Below are 12072 nucleotides of genomic sequence, written 5' to 3'. Positions count from 1 at the left end.
ACTGTCGGCATCAACAAGTAATAATGTGAGATATTATAGGTGCAGGTCTGTGCATCAACTCTCCCTCCATATCTCTTAGATCTTAGAAGAGTTATTTTTACAGAGGGGGAGAAGTCATCTTGATTGCTCCTTAAAGATCTATAAAACTGTTTAGGGCCAGTATTCAAGCCGGCATTATCCCTGAAGGAGGCAGTTCTCATCTCACAGAATATTAAATTCTCCACAGGAATAATGAAAGGGGAAATTACTTAAGGATAGAAACATGGAGTGGCAGTGTTGTGTACACAGTTCTTCTAATATTCCTGAAGTAATTAGATGAGTTTAGGCTCCAAGCGTAGTAAAAACCACCTTGAGAATGTCCTGCTCTTGGCTGACTCAGAAATTGTAGTCACCTGCTTTGATTAGTGGGATTAAAGAGCAATGAAGTTTGAAGCTGAAGAATTAGGCTTAAGCTTCAATAAGGGGTCACAGCACTAAATGTCTCAGTGCTAGATGTGCAATTGTCTGCTACATTAAGGCACAGTGGATACCAGACGACTATAGAGGGTTATTGCTTTTCACTATAGTGCAATAATGTGGTATAGCCTAATGTTCAACAGAGCACTGCTCTCACTCCAAGTGTGCATAAAAAAAGTAACACAACCAAGCACAGCACTTTTCATTTATTAGGATGCACAGTCTCAGTCACAAGAACATCAATGCTCAGATTGTGATTCAAGAAGATAAGTTTAAATTATTATGGATGCCTTGAACAAAAAAAAAAGATAATACAAGCTGTTGTGGTGCCCTACAAAAAACACATGTTCAATATCATGCACTAAGTGTCACTGTAATGCCTTTACAGGCTGGCACACAGAAGACAGACTGTTTCTCTGGTAGTTAGGAGCCATTTTTAGTTCTTATGTGGTCATCGACAGAGCCAGAGGCTTAAAATTCAGAGAATATTGATCACTTCAAAAGAAATGGTGCACAATACACCTGGCACTTTACATCTAACAAAACTCAAACGCCATTTTGCCAGGATAATGGAAGTCTGTGTTATGATTTGCCTCAACTGCTGCAGTTCCTCAACAGCACTCAAGACCACTGTAGCCATAAATCAATTCAGCCGGACAGATACACTTGTCCTTCTGGGCTATCATGTGGACTCAGATGCACATGTTTTGCAGATTGTGTACAGACTGATCCATGCTCCAGTGAAATCAGATCAGCATTTATTTCTGGCTCACGCCAAGCACTGAGACAAGTCACTATGTTGTACAGCTAAGATACAATAAAAGGAGGAAATGAACCCAGCTGATGGCTAATCTATTCAGTTTAATTAACAGCACTTCCAAAAGCTACTCAATTTATACTACTACTCAAGCAAAATCAAATTACACATTGCATATTGGTTGTCAGGCAACCACCCATCTCTCCTAATGCAGAAAATGCAATCCAAAAGTTGCGGCTTCTGCATGTCTGACCAAAGAGGCTTTAAATCCCTGTAGCAAACCGACCTTCCTAGAGGCCTCTTTCAAAAATTCATTCAGAGGCGCCGATGAAATTTCTCCACCTCCTGCACCTGAGGCCGAAAAACCATAGATTTGGTAGTTTAAGAAGTGTGTGTGTGTAAGTACTTCGACACTTGAATTATTAGAGGATTGAGTGGGTTATCTCTGCAGGTGATTTACACACCAGCCAGGCTTTCAGGATATTATATAGCATTTTATGTGCAGATAGATTCACTTATTGGAGCAAAGCCATCCCAACATGTCAGCTCTTGGTCTGAGGACAACCAGTTAAGAGGTGATAGGGACTTGGAGGAAGATTATGTTCTTATAGTGTTATGGGGGAAAAAATTGACCTCAGTGTAACCTGCAGAAAAGCAGCAAAATCCATAAATGTTCTCCCCTGTATCATTTTAAACATGCCATTTAAAAAGATCCAAGACCTGCAAAATCTTTGGAAGCACTAAAGTAAAACAAATGACACTTTCCAACGCACAGTAGGTGACTTTTGCAAACTACATCTTTTTTGACCGTTGAACTTTAGGTTATGATGTATTTCTCCAAATTGGACCTGATTAGAGACGCATAGATCTTGCTCAACACGTGTACTTATTAAAGCAGCAATTGTGCTACAATCCACGGGGTGTGGATCAAAGCATGATCGAAATGCATTTGATAAAGGTGGGCTACTATGGGAAAGGGGTTGGAAAGGCTCGGAAGCCCGGCTGGTTTCGGCTCCACATCTTGTCAGGGGACTCGGTTTATTGCAACAGAGCGTGCGGACCAAAATAGACACCATTATTGTACAAGGACCACCGATTCAGCCATTTATTTCAATCACGCGGGTGACATCCTTTTAGAGCAAACGATAAAATATTAAGAGCACACCGACCTGCATGAAGCTTCAGCGAGCCCGTCCGATGCAGCGGCACATAAACTTCCAGCGGGCGCGCTTTAGTCCAAACTTGCAGGCAGCAGTGGGAACAGTGCGTCGCGGTGCTTCTCTCACAATAGCCGGGTGTGCAATTCGGCACAGTTGAGATTCTTCACAGACTCCTCTTTCCAAATTCCCACAGACACCTCCTGGCTTGGTTTTACACGTCGATACCGACCGTGCGCGACTCGGAATAGCAGACTTGCGCTCGGATGTTGTGCTGCGTTCTGGTGTCTGTCGGGACTGGAGCAGCGAGCTCCGGCTGCCAGCTCCGTGTGAAATGTGTCTCTGCTCAGAAATCTTCCTCGTCCTCCCCGCGGCTCAGCTCTCCGCCAATACTTCCAACAATGCAGTTGTCCCTTTTCAGGAGGTAACACAGTTAGGTTTCCTTTCGCCCGGCAGCGGTGCGGGATGTTTTTTTTTTCTTTTTTTAAAAAACAAACAACTCACTCGGTAAGGATGCTGAGGCTCACCAGCCGCTCAGCTGCTCTTTTGTCCGAGACGCACTTGTCAGCTGATAAACTGCGCATCCCGTCGCTTTCCTCAGCGTCGCCTTTGGTCTGCCTATCAGCACCGGTGTAGAGGTGCAGGCCGTAAACATGAAGGACTGTCAACTATGACCTCCCTCCAGCCGGTGTGCAATATTGAAATAGCTGTTTCATTATTTAGAAAAAAAATACTATATACCTTGAAGGAGCCTATGGGCTACATCATTTTAATAACACCTACCAAATGAGATCAAGATTGCTGTCAATTATAGGCTAGAAAAAGAAGATCTCCACAAATTCGATAAGAAACAGTAGAGGTGGATTTACTCAGAGCCACAGCATCCTCTCAGTCAACCTACCTGGTGTTTTAGCTCCCCTCCTCTCTTTTGTATGGGGAAGCTGTTCATTAAGCTCACCTATGGTCCTACGCTGCCATATAATTGGCTAACTCTCAAATCTACAATGTCTCACGACCAGTCTGACAAAATGCAAGGAAAAAGGGAGAGGCACGATGATGTAAATAAGTGCATTTCTCAATGGCAGCTAAGGGTTATTCAAGCTGTTAATTAAACGGTTAGATAAACGACATGTTCAAATTAAAAATGCTGCATTCAACACTGGCTGTCGTATAAAGCTTGATTCATATTGGTTCGCTCCGTCCAACATCTGTAGCGTAATTGATCAGTTCCAGCAGGGATGTGCAATAAATATGCACAATTTGGGTTCCATCAACCCACACACCATTAAGAAATGTTATTGTGATGCCTAACGTTTTCAGATTTCGTCCCCGTGCCTTTCACATTAGCATGCAACAGAATATGAGCATGCTTTGAGGGTTTCCGATAGGCTGACTTTAAGTTCTCCAGTGTTTTGTAAGTGTGAAAACTTCATCTTGATGAGCTCCAGTACACAGAGATAAGGACACTTGCCTTTCAGACATCTTCTGCCCCATTCTTTAACCGAAACCACATTTACTTTGAATGAGCATTGTGATTGAAGAGAACATATGACACCCTATCTCATAGTCTTCAATGATAGCATTTAGAGGATAGACCACGGAAAGCAGAGTTTCATTAATTACAAAAGCAAAAGCCCCCTAATCCCACTAGAAAGGCATTTTGAGGCAGAATCGTTTGGGCTCTGAAGGAGCAAGAAGAGAGAAAGACTAACAATACCAATGGTAGATCACAGACCTTCGAGCTATGGTCTGCAGGCCCCATGGCGCAATAGGGGGCCAACTACTGGAGCTCTGACTGGGCGATTTTTTTTTAATCCCCTTCCTGAATTTAGCCCACGTCCGACCACATGCAGTGATGAAGTTATCACTGAGGACAGCTTTTCTCCAAGCAAAATCAGCCCTGGCCTTCGATGCTTGATTCTTCTATTATACCCGGAGCACATCAAAAACTTGCCTCCATCAAATGGCATTATCTGCATGAAAGGCAACTGCCCAACAATCTATCTCCAACTCTGCCATTCAATCTTCAGTCAAGGGCATGCAAAAAGGAGAGGAAAGAAAGAAAGGACACAAAAAAGGAGAGGAATTCTCATAAGGGCTGCTGTAGCCAAAACCCCTCCCTCTTTCCTCTACTTCAGTCAAACTACTTTTTTCCTGTCTTCTATAATATTCTTGGGGGTTTTCAGAGAGACTGTACATGGAAGTTAGTTACTAAGCAACATATTCACACATTTCATCCACACGAAGGTTCTTTTAAGTATGGTAGCCTACACTACAGGGTTAATGATAGATTAACGGTCCTTCACTTTCTTGAACCACGAAAAATAGCTCATTCTGTTTTTTAAAAAAGCAATCTTGTTACAACTCTTCTTTAATATGCATCCTTAAACAGATTTTTTTTCCCGAGACCTTCAGCAAGGCTTCCGTTCCCCTCAGTCACACTCTCTCTCTGTGTGCCCATGCAGTCAACTGTGCCCTCTATTGGAGGCCAGCCACTTTCAACATCCAGATTCAAAGTCTATAGCATGGTGTGGTGGGTGTGCGTACAGTAAACAACTGTGTTTTACATGATGAAAAAAGCATTAAAGGAATTTCAAACTAGATCTTAAATGAGATGGAGATTTCTTTGTACCAAGCAAATAGCCCACAGACCAGTTAGATGGATCATAATTGCTAAACAGAATACACTTTCATCAGTATCAACATGAGGTGCTTGATTAATGCATCCTGTAGTGCCACTCATTTTTTAGACTTTTTAGATAAAAGCAAGTAACGGTTGCTAAAATAAATGAAGGAACATACTACATTGTTATTTGCTGCATTCGCTCCCTGGGCTACCTATGGCTTGCAGGTATATAGTGACTGAATATACTAAACATGAACCAGAAACTTCACCATTGAAGCCCAAGAGCATAGCATACATTAAAGAATAAAAGCCCCATATCTCTCTTCAGCTCCGTATGTTTTACACATGTTCAGTATCAGCAGAGAAAACAGATGGGCCACACCACGGGGACACGGAGACCTGTGGACATTATAAAAAAGGCAACATTGACAAATTATGCATACACTTCCTTACTCTTCATGTGTATGCAGGAATTTGTCCCCAAGGGGTCAGACAGCGAGTCTGTTGCATTCAAAACAGTGTCTTGTCTTGTTTGATGTCTGTTAAAAAAGCAACAGTAACAATAGATGCACGCTCTGTGTATGTGCAGAGCATTATATTCACACTGTAAAGGCTATTGCCTTTTGTTAGTCTAGTATTGTGTACGGAAAACTAAACGGACATGTATAAAGGGATTGGACAGAACTTCCCTTTTCATGTGGAAATGAATCCCTTCCAATGGGACAAAACAGCTTTCACCCTCGGTTATACAGGGAGGATTTTAGGGAAGCACCTTTTTTCCTTTGCATCTCAGGGAAAGGGAAAAGGGGGAAAAAAAGCAAACATTTAATAACCAAAAGGAAAGTTTATGTGAGGCAACATCAACTATTTATATAAAATAGGAATATTTCAAATGGAAAAGGAAGTTTTGGCTTTTGCAAAAGAGTCTCGGATTTATTCAGAGGGCCGAAGTCTTTCACAGTCGTCTACAGTAAAAAAGGACGGAGATGGATGCCTCTCTGCCAAGCTTTCAAATCTCAGAGGACACTTTGAAATGAGGTGGGAGGGCCATGGTTTTCTTCAGAGGCCATTCTCTGAACATTTCTATTGATTGTAGTGGGTCGCTATAGCACTACCAAGTCAAAAGAGGAAACTAGAAAACCATAGAAACCAAACAGCCTGAGAGAAATTTTCAGGACAATTAAAAGGTAATTAAAGATCTCCCACCAAGCGGATCAACATTTTAACCTGCCATTATCTCTATAATGTGGGATTACCTTGAACATTATGGACATTTCCTGCACACGTCAGCTCTTTTTTATACTTGATCACAACCTTGGACTTGTGGATTTGGTTTTGGAGTTTTTCTTGAAAGAAAAATAAATATGTCACAACGGTGATAATACAACCTGTGACTTCTCAATATGTGGCTAAAAAGCACTTACGGCTAAATGAAACACCTTTTGAAAAATCAAACTCAGCTGAGCATTGTTCAAAATGTTTCTGATGGATAGACAGCCTCAAAGGGAAGAAAGGTGGTAAATCAATGCTACTGGTGGGAAACCTCAATAACTGCATTGAGTTATAAGCAGTAAGTAAAGGAGGCAGTACCCAAAGATAAAATACACCTTTTTCTGACTATAAAAAGTATGAGTAGCAGAGTAGGCAGGGGCAGATGTATTTACTTGATAGAGTAATATGTCACTTCAAATCTATGAATCTATACGGTAGAGCTGGCAGGGTCAAAACACATTGGAAACTCTGCAGTAAGCACCATTTAACTTTGTTAACATGACATTTTTGCTATTTGAGAGATATTTGACAAATCCTCAGGGTCACATCACACGTTATGAGTTGGTGAAGAATCTCAAGAATAAAAAACTGTCATAATATTGTATCTACAGTGTAGGCTACCCTTACTCTAAAGGTTAGCTCGGTAAAAGTGATACATTTCTCTCTAAAGCAATCATTTATTTACAGAAAACAGGCAAATGATTTGATTTGTGTTTCTGCTTAATTGCACCAAATGTGCATGACATTCCTCAGATATGACTTATTTAATCATGTGTGGATGTAGACTGGCCCATTGCTTATTGTACACATAAGGAGGTTCAAAACTATTTTCGCAAAACCCACTCTCTTGGTGTCTTGAGCTATGTTTCCATGACCTGCGATCAATTTTCAACACTTAAAAGTATATAGCAAACGCAGAATCGTGTTGTAGCAAATAGCACCTTGGAAAAACACGAACAGAAAACCTTGAACTTTGATAAAGTAAGTGCTGTGCTTTGTAAAAGGAGTGCATACAACTGGTAGACAGTAAGGAAAGAAAACACCAGCATGTCATAAAATCAATAACTAACTTCCTACAAGTCACAAGTTCACGGGTTTGTGTTTAAAAGCTTGAGATGGATAGAGATGGTCAGTCAGTATGAGGACTGAAGTGTTTACCTGGTCAACTGCCACAGAGACACGTCAATGCGTAAACAACACAGACACTGATAAGGAGAAGACACTGAACAGCCACTGTCTGTCAAGGAAGTTATTGTTATTCTACGCCTTGACTACAATCAGTACCATTCAGTTAATCAAGTTGGCTTTCTGTTAGAGACCCTCTTGTCTGTGTCTGTCCAGGTAGAGTGGTTATGTCACTGCCCCCCTAAATATCCAATCCGTTTTTTTATTTATTTAAAAAAAAAAAAGGACTACAAACACGACAGACATGAAGACTGCACATGAACTGAAAATATATATTTGATATATTTGTTCTCCAATAAAGAATTACAGGAGAGACACAAATAGATTAAAAAAATCTATGGACTGGAGACCAAGTGGCCACAATGCTGAAATCAAGCCGATCATTGATATTGATATTTGGAATGAAGATAACACAGGCATACATTTTGTCCACAACTTACATGTTTGGTGTGTTAGTGAATTTACTGTTCAATCAGATGAATGCATGGTGAAAAACAAGCTGCTTTGTTAGCAATCTTACTAATTCTGTCATGCTCAAATGCTACGCCAGTTACAGAAAATGAGCCGAATAAAGTTGCTTTTCATCTGGCGAGAGAAGAGTGCATCTATGCTGTGACAAGAGTGGGTGGATACAGCCATACTTTTTACTCATTTAGCGGCTTGCTAATGGAGTCCAGAGCAGTGCTCAGCCCACAGTAAACACACTGGGCACTGGCATTACATTTAAGTACATCACGTCCAGCCAACTTAATAGAGAACAATGAGGGTAAAACAGCATCACCGATCGGTTTGGACGGAATAGTCTGAGGTCGAGCTCAGAGTCACAGAGTCCGTCAGCGCGTCAGTGTGTCGTTAACGAGCCGGTTTGTAACCTAGGATACCGACACTTGACCCTTTCAACTGACTCCAGCAGTTTAGATAATAGACACTCAACTGTCCTGCAGTTATTACAGACGCTTAAACTAACCACAGATAGTTGCTTCGTTCATGGAGTCGTGGAGGTGCATTGCTGCAGAATGTGTCTCTTGATGCACGTAATGAGCAGTAGACTGAACCATCACTATGTCCCACCAAACTGTACTTTTCCAGGGATTAAAATATTAAAGCAGTTTTACTATAACTACATCAGCCTGTAGCAATAATCATACACCACACCTTACACTGCATCTGCTTGCTACATGCATTTCTTGATTTCCTACACAAAACTCTCAAAGTTTTCAAACTTTCAAAACATAGTGTGGTCTCCCATCTCAGTGAACATCATGTTCTGCCTGTTCCTGTACCGCAAGTGAGATCCTTGCATGCGCTTAGTATATCTTCCACTCTCAATTGCTGAATTGTACCTTAGGCTGTGACAAACCCATCTTAGCTGAGTCCAAGTCAATTTCAAGACAAAAGACCAAAACCCGAGCCCTATTCAATGCTGATATAGGCAATACGCTGTGCACTTGTCTATCCGGTTGCAGCATAATGCTTGGAGTCACACTATAATGAAAAATTACATTTTGGCATTTCTACCTGCCATAGAGCCATTGGACATTTTTTGTCAAAAATGATAAGCATGTTTTTTCATGTGTTTGAACATCAAAATTAGACTTATTATCAATTGTCCTTAATCTTAATTGTAAACCAGGAGGAATACCTAAAAATACCATTACACACCAGTGCTCAATACTGCAAGAGTTTGTTTTACTAAGTTTGAGGTTGATCTTGGTTTTTTTAAAGCTCATGCATTTTTTTTTCTCATTGATTTAAATCACACATTTGTTCATCACAGCTCATTTTCAGACTGTTAAACAGTTTATGTATTTAGGGGGAAAAAATTAGAGTTGTTGCTTAATTTAATATTAGAAATGGCACCACAGTGTATTTTTTTTAGTATTGCATACCGATAATAAAGAGCACCATCTATCACCATCCCAGGTGTGTTCAACATCCTGCCTACTACTTACTATAATACTGACATTTGATTCTTTTAAAGCAATTATGACCTTTCTTGCATGTCTCACACATAGGTCTCACAGCGCTTCCCTCCAAAGTCTCACCCTCTTCCCCCTGCCTGATCTCCGACGCTCCCTCCTCCCCCGACACTGCAGTGTGAGAAAGAAATGCTGCGTTCCAGTGCCATGGGAAGACCGAAGTTTCGGGCCTCCAACGAGGCAAAGTGCACTGGAATGCTTGTCAAAGTGGAACCTCCTAATGTCGAATAGAAGGGACATGGACCCCAAATTCGCTAGTAGGAGGTTTTCCAGTGCACTTTTCCCAGTTTAAGGTCAGAAACTTCAGATTTCCAATGGCACAGGAACGCAGCATGAGCAGCGCAAGTGAAACTGAGCAACGATGAAAAGCAGGAAGATCGGCAAATCATTTTATTCAGACAGAATAAAATGATTGGTCAGACTTTTATCGGAAATATATGAGAATTGAATATTAATGAGTTTCAACACCTTTTGGATTTCTTTCACATTTTAGTGTGCAATTAAGATTACAAAAGTGAAAAGTGCAAAAATGCCAGAAAGTTAAAAATTGCTTTAAGTGTTGTTGCTTCTCTTCTGAGTCTGTGCCCTCCTACAACCAATTCAAAGGGTAGTAGACACACGCACCTGATTTCAGCAAGAACTATCTCACATTAAGGAGGCAAGATGCTCTAAAAATAATTGCATATAGCCACACCTCTGTCTCATAGAGATGTGCTGAAATTGTTCTCGGAAAATGTTGGATAACAAGGCCTTTTGGAACCAGAGGCTGTCTATTAAATTGGCTGAGTTTAAAAAAACGCACTCCCACAGAAAATACACCTCTGCTTTGTTTTCCATCTGGGTAGAAGCAACTTCCCTTTGTTTGGTTTGTTATATTGATGATAAATTGGGCGAAAAGCCAGAATTCATAGTGTGTTTTCAGGAGTAAAACTTCAATTTGCTGTATCTAACCTGACCAAAAGCTTATGATTATTACATATTATAGACTTCCCCCTCATGTTAGGGACTGTGTGAAAATGACTACACCACTATAATCACTTTTTTATACAAAAAAAAACCCTTTTTCTCTTTGAGGGAGAGAAAAGCTGAATCACCTTTCCCTTCTCAAACTAAAATTGGTGCAATTCCTTTTGTAATTATTGACCAAAAGTGTGCAGGGGATATAAGATGGCGTACTTATATTCAAACATTAATACGTTTATCAATAATTACTTTTTACACAGGCACCAAATTGCACATTTGGACACTGACAAATGACATGCTCATGAGAGATAAAGTTCGGTCACTAAAAAAGCTCCTCTACCCCCAAAATACTATAGAATACCCAGTAGAATACCCTCCTTTCTGAAAAATACCCCCGAAATACAGTAGAATATATGTATATAAATGTATAACCCTCTGCCTTTCCTGCCCCCCCCAACCCTCCACCCTATAATAATTGTACAGTCCCTTAGTCAGCTTAAGACAGACTTACCTATGCGGCTGAATCCAAATGTCCACCTTCAGAAATTGCCGACCAAGTCCTCGCGGACTTCACTCAGATGTACTCTGACGTGTTCACTGTCATCACGTCTGCAAGGGCGAGATACTGCCAAGCCGCAGATAGACTGACCTGAAATATGCTTCACTTGTTGCTGTGGAAACGTTTGAGCAACAACTACAATCATGTACTGTAAATGGTGATTGCTGCAGGATTTACCTGTTGTTTTTTTTATAAATTTGGCCTTATACCCCACAGATTTTACAGGGCAGGCTGCAATAATAAACTGCATCTTGATGACCTCTATTGGCCTTTTCTTCTACATATTTCTGTACCAGGATGTGGTTGAATATGATTTCTGGCCTGCATGACTCAAGTAATACAGTAATTGTTTTACATGTTCATGATAAGTGTGCTTTGTTTTTTGAACCAGCGATTTGAAAAAACTACACGTCGCGTCCGTATTGTAATGAATAGTTAAGTCTGGAGAAGTCTGTACCCCGAATGGACTCACTCTCACTGGAAATCTGCAGAAAGTCTTCTTGAGGTCCCCTGTGGACTGGATGAATTGTAAATGTAGACAGCCTTAAGCAATTGCAGACTTCCCGGTAACCCGCCTGCAAAGTTTGCGAGTCTGCAAGTACAGCAGAGTCTGAAAATTTGGATTCAGCGTGTGAGATTCTGTGGAACATGTTTTGCTGATGATACAACAAACAGTCGAGTACCATTACAACGCTACAACCTTGGGCAGTTGGTATTGGTTTAAAGTATGTCTGCTGGTATTTTTCTCTGTCTGTGACTTTGTGCTGTGGTTGTGGCGACTTCACATGAGATCATGGTTTTTGATATTTGAGATGTCTGGTGTGTACTGTACATTTTTAACATCCAACAAAACCCTTAGTGGATGAGTAAATCATTACATACAATCATACACAGAACAAAATCCTTCACATAGTTAGTATTGCAGGAAATTAAGGTGGGATTTGGACAGTACAAACAAGACCACCTTGTAATAAAACCTTGCTTTACCCTGCCAAATTCCTTAGGCTGTGCAAGTAAAAGTGATTCTGATCTAATGTTAGCTAAGTACACCATTATGCACTCCCTGGCTGGTTATTGCACTTAGTGCAATAAGCAATAACATTCACTCCAAGAGGACT

The sequence above is a fragment of the Echiichthys vipera genome (assembly GCF_963691815.1).
Source record: "Echiichthys vipera genome assembly, chromosome: 6".
NCBI classification, from domain to species: domain Eukaryota; kingdom Metazoa; phylum Chordata; class Actinopteri; order Perciformes; family Trachinidae; genus Echiichthys; species Echiichthys vipera.
The sequence above is the reverse complement of the archived record's forward strand: the minus strand, read 5'-3'. Positions refer to the sequence as shown.